This window comes from Centruroides sculpturatus, unplaced genomic scaffold, assembly GCF_000671375.1.
Source record: "Centruroides sculpturatus isolate CEXI.00-Female unplaced genomic scaffold, Cexi_2.0 scaffold299, whole genome shotgun sequence".
Classification (NCBI taxonomy): Eukaryota; Metazoa; Arthropoda; class Arachnida; order Scorpiones; family Buthidae; genus Centruroides; species Centruroides sculpturatus.
In genome coordinates this window covers 137,501-156,678 of record NW_019384485.1, presented here as the reverse complement: position 1 = coordinate 156,678, position 19,178 = coordinate 137,501, and positions in this window count along the sequence as shown.

The following is a 19,178-nucleotide window of genomic DNA, read 5'->3' as shown; positions in this document are numbered from 1 at the left end:
ATGTATTTCTATAGTTGTGTATATAAACACAAGGTTTTTTTTTAATATTTAAATGCCCATCTAGCAGTGCACTCTAATAGCGGAAATTAGCTATTTTCTGTCGAAATTTTTAACAATAGAAAAACCGTGTCGTACTTCTATAATATAGGTTACATCATAATACTTGATAAAATCTTGATGATTGTCGAGATGTTTATCATGTCTATTTACATTTAACATGATAATAAAAAAGCAAAGTAACCCCAAATGAAAATCGAACCTGGGTTCTCCTTGTAAAAGCCCGTAGCCAAGTCAAGACTCCAGATGTTTCAATATATGTTTAGGAATCTTGCAGTTTTAAGTTTTATTTAACAGCTAGGAGACAAAAAATATCTTGATTCAATCATAAAATTAACTGCTCTGAGAAATTTTCTTTGAATCTTTTGATGTAATTTGAAAAATGAAAAGATCCGATAAAAATTCCAACATTTACTATATACAAAATAACCTTAAAGAAAATTCCGTTAATTGTTATGTTGTGGTAGCCATGATTTACTAAGCAATATCAGTTAACATTGACATTCCTTATCTTCCAGAATAAACGTTATTGCGTTCGTAAAATGTTTAAAAATATAAGCGAATTTAACTGATTTTTGTAATCAAAATTACATAATTTTTTCATAAGGTTTAAAAATTTTTATCTGGCAACATGACATAATGTAAAAGCAACCTATAGGTGTATGTACAGTACAGTATATACTTGTACATCGGAAAGTTGTGTAAGAATTTTTGTTTTTATATATCTAAATCTAAATTAGCAATTATGTACAAGTAATGAGGAGCAAGGAAATGATAATGAGTTGATCACTAAAAGTGTGATAATCAGTGCCGTCGAGCCCTTATATAGAGCCCAGGAGAAGAGTGGGTTCCTTTTGCCATTTTTTCTTTGAACAAATGAAACACGTAAAATGTTTCTTTTTAATGAAAAGTAGTCTTAAAGATTTTATTTTTTGGTTTAAAAAATTATATTAAGTTATAAGAGCAAGAGTCGCCATGGACTTCTAAGTTTTTTCCGAGCAGGAGGAAAAATCCTAGCTTCCTCGACGGCCTCTGTAATAATACAGCAGTTCATACTTTAAAAGATATCCTTCTTGGCGTCGACTGTGTTCATTGAAGTCGGCGGATGTCGAGGTGATTAAGGCCAGAGGAGGTCGAGCTCTTATTTTTCGCATATACTAACATAAGCAAAAAAAAAAAAAAAAAAAAAACGATACTTAGAGCCTCACAAATTTGTCAGTATATTTTAGTGTTTAAATTATCAAATTGATAATTATTGAAAATATAATTATTTCTGTATCTGATGCATCTGTCGAACGATCATTTTCAAAGTTGAAATTGATCGAGAATCACCTCTGGTCAACATTGTGTCACGAGAGACTTCACTTTCGATCCTGTCTATTGAAAAAGATGTTGCTGCAGAATTGGACTTTTATTTTGTAATTGATAAATTCAGTACTAAAAGCAGTTTTGTGAGTTTCTATTCACCTAAATTTCCCAATTTATTGTAAATCTATTGTACACATTTTTATTACTTTAGTGTATATTTTACTGTCTGGTTATATTAGCGGCGTAACTAGCTTTTTGATACCTAGATAAAAGTTTTTTGTTTTCCTCCCCATAACATTATCTTTATTAAAAATAAAAGAAAATTACTAACACAAAATTAAAACTTTATTTAATTATTTTCAAGTTTAATTTTTTTAATTTTGTCACTAGAAATACATTTTTAATATTTTTTACATTAAAAATTCAACAATTTTACTTTTAATAGATAGATGTACACCTATAGTTAAATCAGTAAGTGTAATTTTCTCTATAAACTATATATAGTTTATTATCGTTTCCTCACCAGTCAAGTTTAGTTTAAATGTTCTTTGTCACGAATACCGGCTTAACTGGGTTGCGTAATGGCAGCCCGGATATTAGAACTTTAATGGAAGGACTCAAATAGATAACTGAAAAGTGGAAGTTGAGATAAAATAGAAAAATAAAGCTCATAAAGTAATTTTAAAATAAACGAAATAATATTTTTAATCCAAAACTACTAAACTGTGCCCGCAGGTTGCCCATGACTAGATAAACCACTGGCTATCATAAGTAGAGCAGAAGTTTTCAAATTTAAAAATTTCTGCTACTTTAAAAATTTGAAAATTTGGATTTTTATAGAATTTTGAACAATTGAAACAGAAGCATGTTTGAAAGACAGATAAAAAAAATTCTACTCTATATCACTCGTTAATATATAGGCCTACATTATTTCAAATAGAAAGTTATGAGTATCCAAACGTGTTTTTTTTTAATACTTTTGAATCGAGCAAAGGAAAAATGTAAAATATTACATCTTCTTTGATATTAATTGTTTAATATAAAAATCTTGATTGTGTATACTATATTAATTTTATTTATTGTTTTTTAAGACAATCGTTGTATATAATTTATTCATATGTAGCTTCGTTTTCAGAGTAAAAGAATTCTGGTAAAATGTAAAATTGTTCATGAATATTATAATAGAAAAAATAGAATTTGTCTGATCTCTTTAAATGTAAGAAATGCAAAGGAAATTCATGAATTTCCTGTACAATTATAAGAACTTGTTAATTTCTATTTGTATAATGTTCAAATCCAAAAGAGGATCTCCTTTTTTTATTTTTTACTCTTTCAGCCCTCTTTCCGCCTGTTCATACCCATTGTTTTGACCAAACCCATAAAGGGAGAGGCTAGGTGATGAGTGATGGACCGCCCATGAAATTTCCTAGAGTTTTTCGACAACTCGGACTCACTCATTGGACCCTAGAGCGGTAGGTTTAACCGATTTCCATCCGGCTATCCTATCCGAGAAAGAGAAGATTCAGATTTCTCTTTTTCCCATATATTATTTTATTAATAACTTAAGTTTATAAATGGCACTTTATTCCATAATTCGTCTTCTAATACTTCATAAAATCTATTAATCTAACAGCGAGAACCCCAAAATTTGAAAGCCATAGGACTGTAAAGATCTGATAATGATTGGTCTTTACTATATATAGGTCCAACGGTATAAAATTTCCTGTTTTGTCATATTTTTAGCGATCAAACATCAGTTTTTTGCCATTAACATTACAAAATATATGATCTTCCATATTTGTTATATAAACAGATAATACTACACGAGTATACAAACACCTCACGATATCACCAGCAAAACTTATGATGGGCATGATAAATCTAGCGCGTATACATCGAAACTAATAAATCATGATGTAAATTATTGTAGTATATTTAAAAGTTATTTCTTTATGTGAGTTTAACAGGTGATGGATGAGAGCAGTACACAAATGATAGGTATTAAGAGAAATGCTAGAATGTAATCAATTTCCACGATAAATTGAGAGTATTATAGTGTAAAAATATCATAAACAAGGCCATTTTGTATATCAAACGTCTTATACAAGATTCATATTGTTATATACTTTATATTTTTAAAGATATTCTGTTTAGTTGTACAGAGTATTAATTAACAATTAATTTCGATACATTTTTTGTAGAATAAAATTCTTGACTATTTATATATTGAAGAATTATCTAAAATATCTTAAATTATTATTATTAAAATTAACATTATTACAAATTCGTGATATTATGTTGTGTATTCTTCTAATTCGTGAATATTTCGAACAATAACAGTTTTGTGTATGTGATTCTTATTTGTAACATCTCTTCTATACAATCATTTTTATCTGCAAATTAATACCTTAAAATGAGAAATAATATTTAAATTAATCAATTAAATAAGTAATGTAAGGTTGAAGGATTTTCACAATTACTGAAATTCATGCAAACAATCGATTTCTTGTGATTCCATTACAAAAAGTCTGCTTTTTGAATTGTGTTTCATAACGTCAATAAACTTTATAAGAATCATTATTAGAGAATATCTTGATGTGTCATGTCATACTACACTATGATTAAATGCATAGGGTTGTGTTTAACTCAATGATTCCCCAGGTTATTGTTCATGATCTATACTGATTTATGGGCACTGAGTTATGTTTCCATATTTGAGACTATGTGAAAAGTAGTGCTTTAATTATATAGATAATAATTTAGCTTAGAATTAAATTATAGAAAGATCGCTTTTTGCAGGCTGAAGATAGTAATGATGTAAAAGGTCATTTTTGACCTATAAAAGAAATGATCAGATACCGATATAAGTGAAAATCTAAGTATAGTAGAAAGACAGGGATTAACGGTCGAAACATATTTTCTAGTTTAAGTATAGGATCGATATTGAAAAGCAAATTTCAAATGGGGGTAATGGATGCACCTATCGCAACGGTTCACTCCATCAAACGTTGGCAGATATTCTGACAGAACAATCAACTATTCATAGCTGAGTCATTCGATGCGATAAACCCTTTCTCGTAGAGCAAGATATGGAATAAAAAAAGGGGTGCCACTCATACATCATCCTCGCTTCAACCCTTTCATCACTCCATATCAGCGACTGCCTGACTCGCGCTCGACACAGATAAGAAGCTACGTAACAGATGGTCCTACGATTTTTGTTTATTCTGATCGACTCGGCCATTTTAATGGACTACAATGATCGAATCACTTACACGTCGGCAATTCTTGTATATCGATGCAATTGAATGTGCAACGTGATTCATTCTTCGTCTTGCAGTTGCTTCGTGATGCTTACCGTAGGAGATTATGCAACTAATTGTTTCTATTTATATTCAGTAACTTGCCCAGAGCTATATAGCGTGTTTATCAGCCCTATTTTTTGTATGTGCCACACTTTCATGGAGTCGAAATTAGTTTTTTTTTCTTCATTATATTAGCACAGGCGTCTAAAAGTATAGATTTATCTGGTTTTCAAGCGTTTTTATCTTCATAGATTCTGGTTTTCAGACACTACATTGATTTTTTTACAAATCGTATGACCGTTTTGATATTACTCCCATGGAATGCTTTCACAGGAGTACAATCAAAACTTTTGTCACCACAAGTATAAAACCGATTTTTATTAATTTAATATATTTTTAATACATTTAAAAAGAAAATTGATGAAAAAATAAATTATTTTATTTATTAAAAACGATATAAATTTATTTCATAAAATTTGATAAAATAAAAACTTTACTACTTTTTCTCTACAGATGGCGACACTCGTTAGCTTCGTTGAAACTATTACAAATCGATAACTGCCATCTATTGATCGAAACACAATTTAAACACGTTGTATTTTTCGAATATTTTTTGCTAACATTCTTTAACTAAACGTAATTTAAAATACATTCATTACATTCGAAAACGCTTATAAAATTATTAAAAATTCAATAATGTGTTAATTTTTACATATAAAACAACGCCGCCGAAAAAAATTAACAGGAACTCATTACTAATTCAATAAATGAATAACGTGTCAGCAGGTGCCTCAAAAAAAATTGTCGCTTTGTCTAACAGAGGGCGCCACCCTAGTTCAGGAGTGGCATTTTGGGAGTGAGTATGTAATTATTAAGTCGGAACAATCGCAAATTTGGGTGGTCGCTGCCTGGGGCTTTACAAAGGTACTCTCGGCGCAACTGGACAAAACGGTTACATAATAATACATTGGCGACACGAAGCCTTTTTTTTGTCGGCCATGTTTACTTTCATCATTTATTCATGATAAACAATTATGGCTGTAAATCTTGTCAGCGCTCTGTAAATCTGTTTTGTGTTTAACTCAGATAAATGAATCTTCTCTTAATAAACTTTTCTCCTGGTTATTTAAGTGTCTACGTTAACTTTTTTACATTCCTGCAGGTGCAAACTGGTATGAGTTGAGATATAAGGCGAAAGCCATCATTGGAAGATCAACAAAAGTAGTGTATTTCACTACTTTTGCTCATTCTATGCGAAAACTTGGATTGAAGATGAAAGAACCACCGGTAGAAAAAAGAAAAAGATGTTAAAATATTAGAAAATTAAGGATGTTATAAGCGTACATTTTTTACTTTCATTAAGATTATCATCACAATTTTCATGTATTTTTTTCTATTTTCGTTCACTCTATGCAGAAGTTTTGGATTATGTTAAGATCGAAGATGAAAATCCCTTGAGAGGAAGAGAAAAAACAAAAATACAGTATGTGGAAAGTTAAAAGACATACTATAAGCATAGATTTCTTGATATTCCATGCTATTTTTTGCTCATTCTACGCTTTATGATCTTCCATAATCGATTTTTATCATCTTAAATTATAATACATTATATATCATTCATGATTTATCGGAGTGTTTTTTCCATTTCCATAATTTTAGATTTTCCATGATCATTGTACGATCCATAAACAACCACGATACTTTTTAGTCATTCTCTGATTCACTATCTTCCATGATATGCTATTTTTGGCCATATCTGTACGCCAAAATAAACCAAAAAACACAAAGAAAGCACAAAGAATAGCACTTAAAACAACCAAATCTTCATCTTAAGATAACGTCTTTGGTGGAATTTTCTTAATATAATTGAATAGATTTCGTGTTTAATATCTAAAAACATTAATGATCCATTATTGAATCTAGAATAGGAATCTCCAATAATATTTAGGATATCAAAAATAATGCCCATTTGTGGGAATTCCTATGTGTGGAAACGTTCTCTAAATCCGAGATAAGAATGGTGTTAAGTCACAGGATATAAATCACGCGAAGCGCTGATAAGGGTATCTCGGATATTAATTGGAGTTAAAAAGGAAAAAAAAGTTAGAGTGGATTTTATTACAGAATAATTCGTTTCTGCGAATATTTCCTTATTTATTTATCTTTTTTTTTCTTTCGTTTTTAATCAGCAAACGGAACTATTCCAAGAAAAATAATTGAAATTAATCGAGAGGCATCGAGCCATATCGATCTTTTACAAAGTACCAAGCTGGAATCTTTCATTTATTTACTAAATTTTCCTATTATTCTTGATAAAAGAAGGAATATAGACGTTTAGGTTCCCTAAAAATCTTAATTTTAAGAGTACTCCAACTTCTGTGTTTGTTATTTTTATCAAATAAAGAACACAGACGTTGGGATGTCCTCAAATTCTTAATTTTAAGAGTACCCAAATTTTATTTGATAAAATAAGAAATACGAGTTGAAGTACTCACAAAATGTCGATTTTAAGAGAAAAATAATATTAAAATTTTAGAAAATTAAATTCTAGTTGAAAGTCTTTCAGTGGCATGCAACAGAAAGTCAGAAATGAAGAGAAGATAACACGTGCCTTTGCATATTTTAATTTTCTACACTAATCCAGGAAGTCATATCGAGTGATAGTCACAGGTCATTCTTAAGTGGAACACATCTAATATCCTACAGATAATAAAGAAAATGTGTCGGCTCCAAGTCGTAACGTTCATACTGAATACTCTTGGCATTCCTAGTTTTAAAATTAAGTAGATTAATAAAAAGGAAAAGTTTCGAAAATCTGTCAGAATTAGTAAATTTGTAAGAGTAGAAATTGAAAATTACTTTCTCATTTTGCTAACTTCTTTTAATAAGAATTTCAAAGTTTTTCAACTTATTTTAATCAGAATTTTAGCATTTTTCATATAATTTTTAATCTAAAATTAAATTTTTCTACATATTTTAATTAATAATCTCAAATTCTAATCAGAAATTGTAAATTTATTAGCATCTTTTTCATATATTTAAGTCAGAAGTTGAATATTTTTTTTATTGGAAATTGCTAACTTTCGACTGATCTTTATCAGAAGCTGTAAAATTTAGATAAATTCTAATCAGAAATTCATAACTTTTCTGACATATTTTACAAACTGAAAATTTTCGACACATTTTAAACAAAAATTGAACATCTTTTCGATGGATTTTTTATCAAAAATCACCAAGTTTTGACAAATTTTAATCAAAATTTGGAAACTTTTTAATATGCTTTAATCATAAATTGCAAATTTTTGACGCTCATCAATCAGAAATTGAATATTTTTCGATAGATTTTTATTAAAAATTGCAAATCTTGATGGGAAAATGTCAAGTTTTGATTAATTTTAACCAGAAATTAGGAATTTGTTAGCATATTTAAGCAGAAATTAACACATTTTTAATCATTTTAAATCAGAAAAACTATAAATTCAAAATTTGAAAGATAAATTAAACACGGTAGAGTAACCAAATTGGTTTCATTCGCTGTATATCTAATCATTTAAGATAAGAAAAAGACACCTAAGCTAAATCCATTGTTACGTTAACGATCGTTTTGCACTTTCGATCTTTAACATTCGTTCAATAAACTTTGAATCTGGATGAAATAAAAACTTTTATCTGATAATTAACTTTTAGATCCGCCGGTTATTTTGTTTGCTGGTCATCGTCCTCTCAGCACGAACTGATGGAGATAAATAAACCTAATATTTGCTTTGCCTGATATTTGACTTCAGCACTTCTTATCTGGGTTGGAAACAACAAAATAAACTCGCTTCTTCTCTACCTTACATCGGACGATGACCCCCATTGCGCCATTTCCTAGGCTGCCGTCTGCTGGACCAAGATTCGACTTCAATTTAGGTGAGAACATGGCGTGGACGGGTTTTAATTCGTCAAGTGCAACCTTTTCAAGATGATTATCTCTTCGTGGCTTTACCTATTTATCTTATAGCGCGAGTCGAGATCGTGTCTTGCTCCATTTTTGCGTATAAGTTTGATTAAAAACATTTAAATCTAATGAATAGGGGGTTGAGGAACATCAGGAGAGAGCGTAAGAGGGCCAAAATTATTGGCAATTCGTTAATGATCTTACTGAAATTGGTAAAAATCTGATGATTTTCTTGCTATTCAAGAAATAATTTGTAATTATTAAGGAAAAGTTCTATACAACTTCTTCATTTTTCTTTCTGAATTACCTCACGTGACTCAAAACTATTTAATATTTTCAATTTTTTTTACTCGTGACATTTACAAATTTTTGAATGTAAATATTATTCTCTTTGGTTCTTGTGTATTTCTGGATGCACGCATTTTAATTTGTACATCTCTAAAAATGATTAAAAAAATAAGTTAAATATTTATTTTTATATACATTGATAACAAATCCTTGTCATGAAATTCCGAAGTTTCCAAGTTTTATTTGTACAAATAATGATTTATAAATACAAGACAATAAAAACGTGACAATTCGAAAAATAAACGAAGATCTATTTATTTTTTAAAATAAATTTAGCATTAGAGCTTTTTAATTCGTGGCACGAATTGTATGTCGATCCGATAAAATTAACCCAAAATTTTCCAGTCCACATCTCGAGCGATTTAAGAAATATTCATTTACTGTGAGTACAGACGTACAGACGAACTATATGACGTAAAAAAAATAACTTCTTAATGACAACTGTATGTCAATCCTGTAAAAGAAATCCAAAAACTCCGAATTCTGTAGATTCACTAAACACGAATAGACACACAAACGTACTAAGTGACGTAACAAATTATTTTCATCTTTTAAAAGAGCAATATAATCTATGTAAAAGTAATCATTTCAAGCTTTAATTTTTGAGTTTTTGTAATTGGAAACAACGAAAGCGCAAAAAAAAAATACAAAAGAAAATTAGGAATTGTGAAATTTTTAGAAAGTTTTAGTACTTTATAAAGGTTTTCTGTTAGTTTTTATTCGAGATAATACTGGAATTCTCATGGATCACTTGAAGATTGAAGAATTGTATTATAGATTTTTCAATATTATAAAACTAGTTTATTGATTTATTTAGTTTAGGACCACTAAAAAACGGTAAGGAAATGATAAACAATATACTAGAAAGTATAGAACTCAACTAATAAAAGAGACATCATTTTTTTTATATCTGTAGTTGGGAGTGCTTTCGAAGTTCTCAAAAGTCTCTCATAAAACTCTTGGGTGGTGGCGTTCTTTCTCTTCAAACAAACAAGAAATGAAATATATTCGAAGTTTCCAACATATAATCTCTCCTCTAAATATAATAAGAATGATATTTTACAATTTTGTTTAGTCGAAGGAGACACTGTGAATACCCGCGAATGGGTACTTCAGAAATTTCCGAGAATTTTTGTCATACCCATTTTTGTGACACGATTAGTCACTCCTGGATGGCATTGCCACCTTTTTGGTATATTCCGTATGAAGAAAAGGTGCGGAAGATACACGTCAGGCCCGGTCGAATCGTGGTATTGTGGGTTGCACCCTTGGGGTGCCTTTCACAACAGGGTGCGCCAAAGAAAGGCCGATTCAAGCTTCCAGATTAAAATATAGCTGGAGGACAGGATGCACCGATTTTTTTTTTATCATCCGAACAAAATGTTAACACCTGGATACAAATAGATAATGGGTTCAATACAGAAAAGAGGAACAAAGTTTGTGTGTGCCTCGAGATTTATCAGTTTTAATACAAGTAGCATTAAAGCAAAAGGGAATAATTAAAAATAGAAACGAACTCGAGCCAAGTCTGGGGCAGTTCCCCCTTCGACCTGTCCTGTTGACGAAAGGTGGATGGATGAAAGGACGATGATGTCATTTCCGGTTGTGTACAGTAGCGCGGCGTGAGGGTGGAAAGAAGGAAAAAAATAACAGTGACAGACAACGACATAGACGTACCACCCACGTTTGTTACAGTCTGACTAACTTATTCATTCCTTCTACCAGTTGGTCTTTGTGTGTTCTTCAAAGACATCTGAGAAGGGTGATGATAATTGTACAGATTTCACGTAGACCAATCCAAAAATGAAAAATAAAGAGATGGAGGAGGATGTTGAAACTCTACTCTGTCCCCTTTTAAACTATTAGCGGATGCTCTTGGAGAACGATTAAGATCGTTTCGCGCCAAGAATGTTGGAAAACCCTCCTATTTGTCACTAGTACAAAGTGTGAGTGTACAGGAATGTCTGGGCGTTCTGGGGAGACCAGATTTAGAACGGTGAAGGTTGGTATGTGATACAAGATGTCGACACGTCATTACTTGTAACCGATGGAGAAAGTAGCTGACGAAATCCATTTAGTTACCATATCTCGGTTGTAGTTGGAGCACTTGTTGACAGAAACGATGTATTTCTCCTTAAACCCATTTCTCAGGAAGCTAAAAAAGCATCTCTTCACCTGATTAACCAACCACTTTCTGATTCTAAATGCGAACAGTACGTGAAATTTGTCAAATTTGTGTCATTAAAAATTAAACTTATCAAAGATTTAGTGTAAAGAAGTCATATTTAATCCGTAAATGAAGGAAGAAAACGTACAATTTACATTCCCATAATTGTAAGTTGATGTTCCCATAAGTTTAAGTTCTACATAGGCCAAACTTCCAATCGTTTATCTCGGTTTAGTTAATTTATGCGTAAATATGAGTAAATAATTAAGTTATTCATAATTTTTTAAGCTTAATTTCTCTTAAATTCTGACCTTTAAACCAAAAATTATAATTTGTACATGAGCTTTGTATATAAATGTAACATCAAATGAGCTTGGATGTTCGTTAGGTAACCGAAGCAGTTACCAAATATAACTTGAAAAAATGAATGAATCTGGATCAGAGTAGAAAATAAAAAAGATCTGGCGCTGAATATTTGAATCTTTATATTTATACGTCAAAGAATTTCTTAATGGATGACATCTTATCTATTAGGGGAATGGAATTCACCAGGGAGTTGGCATTCCACCAGATTCGAGGGAGAGGACCATTTCTAAAGAGTTATTAGCCCATAATAAAAAATAATAATATCTGATTTATATAAAAAAATAAACTTTAAACTTGGCTCTTTCAGTAATTAATTCTCAATTGAATCTTCCTAAGTTACTTACAGAATTGATTTGTTGCACCTAAACGTTTTTAAACCGTCTGAAGATTCGCTAAACTTTATCTTTAATTTTTTAAAAAGCTGTATTTTTTAGTTAAAAAAAATCGATTTTACTAACTGATTTTTAAGAAAATTGACAAGTAATTACGATTTTTAACATAAATTTGATATTAATAAAATATGCCACAAAAGATTTATTTATAAATCATATAAATTCAAGTAGAAGAAAACGTTTTTTTAGAATAATTTCATTCTATGGATTAAAAGATGGCAGAAAATATTTACGTTCTGTCATCTGTTTGACCAATTGCTTTGCTCCGTGTTTATTTTCACAGTAAAGCGCTGTGCCGCGCCCTAGCGGCGTTTTTGCAAGTTATCCGATGCGCCTCGCCGAACACCCCCATTCGGATTACACAAAGGTCATCCTATACCTCCCACCTGTGTTTTGAAATATTTATACGTAGGAAGCAACAAAGTACATCGTCCAAGCAGCTGTAACTATTGTAAGAAGGATATACTATATTAAATATTGTACTGCATCCTTCTTAGTGTACTTCTTAGTATCTTAGTCATTTAAATAAACAAATGAACTTGTCCTATTTTTTGGAATGATTAGTGTGTTATAAAAATAATTGTCATATTAATAAACATTTGTAATACCAAACTGTAGTTCGTGATCGTATGAAGAATGCACGTGGGAACACTCGACTGAGAACTTTAATTAAAACTGCAGAGTTTAATAATACAACAGACATTATACTGACCATTGCGTGGCTCTCTATGTAAACATTGATTCGTCGACGAGATTAAAGTAATCACATGTTATAAAATGGCTATAGAAATTCTTCCTCCATTTTTATTGCCCTTACGAGTCGAGTTTAATTAATTGTTCCCCTATTCGACTTTCTAGTTGAAGGTTGTAACAACGTATCCTACGAACGATCTACTATGTCTTATATTCAAATTTACGTTGCATTTACATATTTAGCTCGTGGTATACTCGAAATCTTACAATGTTAACATATGAAGGAACGTGGCAATCCAAGTCTTTTACTCATTTAGACTTGGAGAAGCTTAAGTTACTCCAAGTCTCACATGCTGTAAGAATATGTATTATTTCAAGTAAGACTAAGCGGATTGTAAATTCTTACAAATGTATGTTAATTTACAAATTTACAATATTTATAAACTTCTAAATATTATTAATTTTGCCAGTTTGGAGGAATATAAATTATTTTAAGTCCTGCACTCATTTATAGATCTGCTGTAACATAAGTCGCTTCTAGTCTTTCATGCTGGAAGGACATGAATTGCTCCAAATTTTACATTTATTTAAGACTTGGCGGAAAGTAAATTCTGACAAATCTATAAGTTATCCATTTACATATTCGTGGAATGTAGATTCCTCCCAAATACTACTTATTTAGGTGCGGCTTGGTGAAATGCACGCGCGTTGTACGTAGATTCCACCAAGTGTATAAATGAGCGTAAGCCGTAGTAGATGCTTGGCTGGCGGCGGAGAAGTACTGTAACATTCTAACATGTATAAAAAAGAGAACATGTGAAAGACTTAGCTAGGTGGAGGGTGGGAAGCGAGCGATCAATCCCTCTCTAATGCCGATCTACAGAACAGTCAAATGCAACAACAAACAGCAGTGACCCGGGTCTCCCTTCCATATATCATGTGGCCGTTGATAACCGTTCCGGACGAAAGAATGAAGTAAAGAAAGTGTCTCACTCCCGACACCGGGGTTGTCTATCTTCCCGAATAACTTGCTTCTAAATGCGCCTTCCGGAATCCGATGCCGAATCTGCTATAATCAATCAATCAACGTCATCTAGAGACGTTATCGTCGGAGAAACAGCAAACTCTCTCTCTCGCTGAAATTTTTATCTTTGTTAAAATGAACTGTTTCGATCGAGATACGTTCTATTTTCTGTTTTCTATACGAACAATATGCATTGCTCGAAATGGAAATGGAATGGCTGCAGCTTTAATACAAATGCTTTGCTCCTGTACTGTTACTCTACTCTCGAGTTTGGAAGATTTGCTAAGGTGATGTTTCTGTTTATTAAGGAAAATCTGACTGTAAAAATTTTTCCGCAACTGTAAATTAACTGTGAGAGCTACTTTTATGCAAGTGTAGGGCGTGTAAGCGTGCCGTTATTGTTAAAGGTAATGACAGTTCATTCACTTCTTACCTTCGCTTCTCGAGATTACTTTAAGGAATATCATTGTTCTTTAATGTGATTTATAGGACTATTTATTCTTCAGAATTACCTTCTTTCGCTAATTTAACCTTTAATAACATCTGCAATTTTTAACACTCATTTTATTTGTCCTAAAGGAACTATTTTTAAATATATGTTAATATATTCGTCCTGAAGAATATCTTAATTCGGTATGCCTTATATCTTTATTCATGATATGCCTCATATTCATCCTTTCAGAAACATCTTTTTGTCATTAGTATACGTTATATCCAGTCTTTCAGAAGCATCTGTCGTGATAAAAAATTTGTTTTAATTCTTTTTTAAGGCTACTTTTGTTTCTTAATATACGTTACATTCTTCCTATAGGAACACATATTTAGTTATTATTAATTTTTCAAGAGCATCATCGTCTCTTAACGTGTTATATTCATCTAGAAATCTCATTTATTTTTGAAGAAACTATTGCAAAATATAATGGCGTTTAAGAGGGTGAAAATAACATTCGCCACATTTACCAGGCAAAGATCGTTAACTACTAAAATAACATTCTTCCTCCTATCACAGCAAGAAACTAGGACTTTCTAGTTATAAAGAAATGCCAAAGACCGATTTTTTAATAAGAGTTGTATCTGAGTTATTGCATTTTCCATTGGTTCTGCTCAGGAGTAGAAAACTAGGGATCGAACGGTTGCTAGCCAAGGAGATAGAGAAATATAAAACTTTATTATAAGAGTCAATCCATCAAAATAATGGTGGCAACAGATGGTTTGGAGGGCCAGACCGACATCCAACCCGTCGTCACTCTTTAGCTACGCGCAACGCTCCTTATTAACTCGACCACTTTACTTTTAGTGCTTCATCGATCCACTCTGCACGCTCCGTAATTGCTTCTTCCTTCTGTTCTTACGTTTTCTGGATTTCTTGGAGTGTAAACTCCAAAAATTCACTACGTTTCACCTCGGAAAATGTGTTTTGGAAAGTCGTTCTCCTACGATTCTAGTCGAATTTCCAGCTACGAATTATCGACTTTTCTAGATAAAGATGGAAATTATGAGGTTAAAACCGTAATGTAATCTAAATGGTAAGAAGATAATCCCCCATTATCACTCTAAAAATCTTAATAAATGTGTAGATAGGACTTGCCACATTAAAATTGTAAATGCAAGGTGACAGATACAAGTCTTATCTCTCGCTCCTCAGTGCCTTTTTTTTTATTTTATTTTTTTGGACTGGGTCCAGATCCGGCTTTTATTTTAACCAGCGCCTCTTAACGTGATTCATTCGCGAGTTCTTGTAAGGATGCACGTTTCCGATCACGTGACTGTTCTGATTTATTTACATTGAAAAACGGAAAGTAGTTTTCTTCTTTTTTTCTTTTATAATATATAAAAACTATCCAGAACTAAAGTTTCGAGTAGAGCCTATTATAGATCTTATGACCGTTGGCAGATGAGGTTAACGAGGGTTGAGTAGAATGCCCGATAAAAAATCGAAAGCTTAAGAAGAAAACTCATGAAATGTTTAAGTTTTCATTGAATTATTTTTTTATTTTTTTCGATTATTAGCTAGAAATTAGATTAAAGTTTGTAGAAGTAAGTGATATCTAAAATTTGACCTTAACTTTAACGTTCATAAAAAACATTGAGTACTTCCATAGATTACTTCATCTTGTTTTATGCAATACTACTTTAGACCTATGAAATTCTATTTCTCCAATTTATATAATACTGCTTTACTTCTGTTTATGTAACCCCGCTTTATCCCTGTATTTATACAACTTTATATCTTTCTATGCAACCCGCTTTATCCTTCTTCTTTATGCAATATTGCTTCACTCTTCTTTATGCACCACTCTGCTTTATTCTTGTTTATGCAACAACTCTTTATTCTTGTTTATGCAACAACTCTTTATTCTTCTTATTTATATATTCTTGTTTTTACACTCTTTATATATGCACCCCTATGCAACCTTGTTTTATTCCTATTTATGTAAACTTTATTTAATAAAGCTACATAAATAAAGATTAGAATGAAGATGGGGTGCAGCCAAGACTTCGTAGAAAATCCAAAAGCGACGGAAACAAATTGTAACATTGTGTTATCCGCCAGTCGCTCGGATTGATCCACCCTTTAATGAAGAAGAGCGTCGATCGATCTTCTTGATTGATGCAACTCGCAGATAAATTTAAAATCTGAATTAATACATAATAATCAGGGAATGAAGCATCGTCTACCGCAGATATGGGTCCTATATCTCTTTATACACACAACAGCCTACGTTCGTTTCGCTGATAACAAAATCCGTTGGAAGATAAATATGTATGGCTCCAATTTTTTGATTCTTCAAAAAAAAAACACCCTTCCTTCACAGTGAAATCATTTTTTAATGTAATTTTGTTAAAGAATTTTTTAGATATACGGAGTTAAAGATGTGTCTATAGAGGTTTCCGATTAGAGTTTAGAACAACTTGACCCCTGTTCAATGACCATTCTTATGGAGTCGAACCTAAACTTGACTCGTGTCAGCAACTAGCGCTGACCCCTTACATCTATGGATGAAGCTAAAACAGGAGTTTTGGGCGGGAGGCTTTCTCCAGATGTCGACGACAGACGATCCCATTGGGGTGGAGGAGAATCAGGCGGGATAAATTTTCGTTCCGGTTACGTAGCTGATGGAGACCTGGCCCGGAAATGGTAGACACTTCAACTACTGTTCCCGAAAATGCAAAGAATTCTTCTGACTCGTCTCTTGTCGTTTAAGCACGTGCCGAAAATCCGACACGAGTCGCATCTACCTCCCTTTCTCCGGAATACTGTTTAAGAGTCTTTGTTTGTATTTCTGGTCTGGGTTCGATATTCCGTGAACGGTGGCTTTCCTCATTTCTCCTATCCATCAACGACTACACTTAACAAAAAATAAAATAAAAATTCCTCTAAGAAAATATTTTGGAATCTGTAGCATCTCGAAGATGTCGTCAAACTCATACCTTTACGAAATAACCCGCATCACTCAACAAACAAATATCTAGTTCATAAGTCATATCACACTGGAAGTGTGCCAAATTAGAAAATGTATTCTATCCTAATTCACGTTTCTCTGTAAAGTTCAAATTATTCTAAACAAGTTACGTGAGATGTAGGTTTCCGGGCATAAACACAGTATTTATTTGGATCTTTAGGACGTTGATTTTCATCCCAACAGGAGCTAACATCATTTCTTGCGCTTCCATTTAGTTTTTTTAAGGGTGGATAAAGAGTGTAGACTTTAAATATTGTTTATATATCTCATATCTCTCCTTATTAAAGTGATTTAGAAACTAATAATTCTTAGAAACGAAGCTTAAGCTAGATTTTGTGAATTAAATTGATATTTCAGTCATATAAATATAAAATATCATTTATTCTTTCCTTTTCCTGTATTTTTATTATTGATTTTAAAGAACTAAAGAAAAACTTAGCCAATCGAATAATATTTTTCATCCATCTAATCCAGGATAAACTCATTTAAGTCAATGGTTACGATAAACTTATCTTTCTGAATTTAAATTTGAATGACGGGGCAATTATCGTGAGCAATCATCCAAACAATTTTACTTTATCACAATTAAGTAATGCCTGCATGTCTTTTTTTTTGAAAATTTTATGTAGTTTTTGAAAGTTTATAAATTAAAAAAAAAAAATTCATTTTTTTTTGTAATCTCATAAGTGCTTGCACGTCACTCACGTCACATCCTTCAACACGGTATAGGGATGTAGAGAACATTCACTTAACTGTATCTCTTGCCGTGCTCCTTAAATCCCCTATATCAATTTGTTTGAAGTCGACAGACAAACACCCCCACAAGAATTTTTGTAAAAAATGGTTCCTAACTGCCACACCAGTTTTGCCCTCTTCTAGTACCAAGAGCAGATTTACGGGTGAATTCCTGGGGAGCTGACAGAATGGACCAAGTGGTCGGTGTACTAGTTCCATAGAGAACGAGGCCAAAACTTGACAGTGGCCAGAGCAAGCTACGAGTATGTGTTGTGTGTGTGTATGTGAACGGCTGGCAACATAAACAGGGCGTCATCGAAGCTATAAATCTCGCAGCGGTCCAGCACAGAACTCCAATTTAAGAAAAATAAACTCTTTCGCCCTCGAAATTATTGCGCGAAGATTTTAGCACCCCTTATCTTTGCCTGATTTAAATATTTAGTATGTTGCAGAGATGAAAGATGATTCTGGGATAATTTTTTTTTTTTTTTTAAATTATCGCTCGTACCGGTCGACGTGACCCTGTGTCATCTGCTTTTCGTGGGTCACGTGATTGGCTTTGAATAAAGAAATAGGATTTTTGAGTAAGCTCTGTGGGTGGGTACTTCACTTCCTGCCCTCCTAGAGTTCTTACAACAACGTTTTGGGTCGGGGAACAATGTAAGAGTAAAGTGGTTGTCCATTGTCACTCACTCCCTTTCCATTTGTTACCGGACTCTTTATGAGGAGCCACAGTCTATGGCCATTGGCGTACAACGCTTTTCCTCTCTCTTTCTCTCTCCCTTTGAACTTCATCTTCGACAGGTGGCATCGAGTGTGAATGAAAGATTCGAACGAAAATAGGAAAATAGGACCAGAGGGGGGATCGGTGCCCTTCTATCAGTTTTCCTCTCCGAGACCGAAGGTGGCACTATAGCATCCTCGTATTCTCGATAGGCGCCGAATGCCGTTTAATTCGAGGGGTGGTCAAATCAAAAATGCGCCAATTACCGTAACCAATTCTTGTGTTGAGGCCTTTGGCGGGTGGGGTCCGGGTTGAGTGCACCCGAGGAAACTTTCCCTGTATAATTCCACCTTTAAAAAAAAAAGGCGTAGTAAAGGTTGTTTCCCGGTGTTTATCACCTTAAAGAACTGAGAAAATTTGACAAGTACTTCGCCCTCGCTTGCAATAAATGAGGATCTTTATGCAATTCTATTGAGGTGTGAATTATCGTATACCTATGTAACATACACGATACTGTTGATGTAAACCTTTTAGTATTAGTACCATTCTGCGATCAAATACTTCCGTACCAACTTTAATTCAATAGTATCTTAGTACTGTACAAAAAAAAACAAAATTAATTTTTGGTGCAGAAAAGATTCGTTTGCCATGCTAA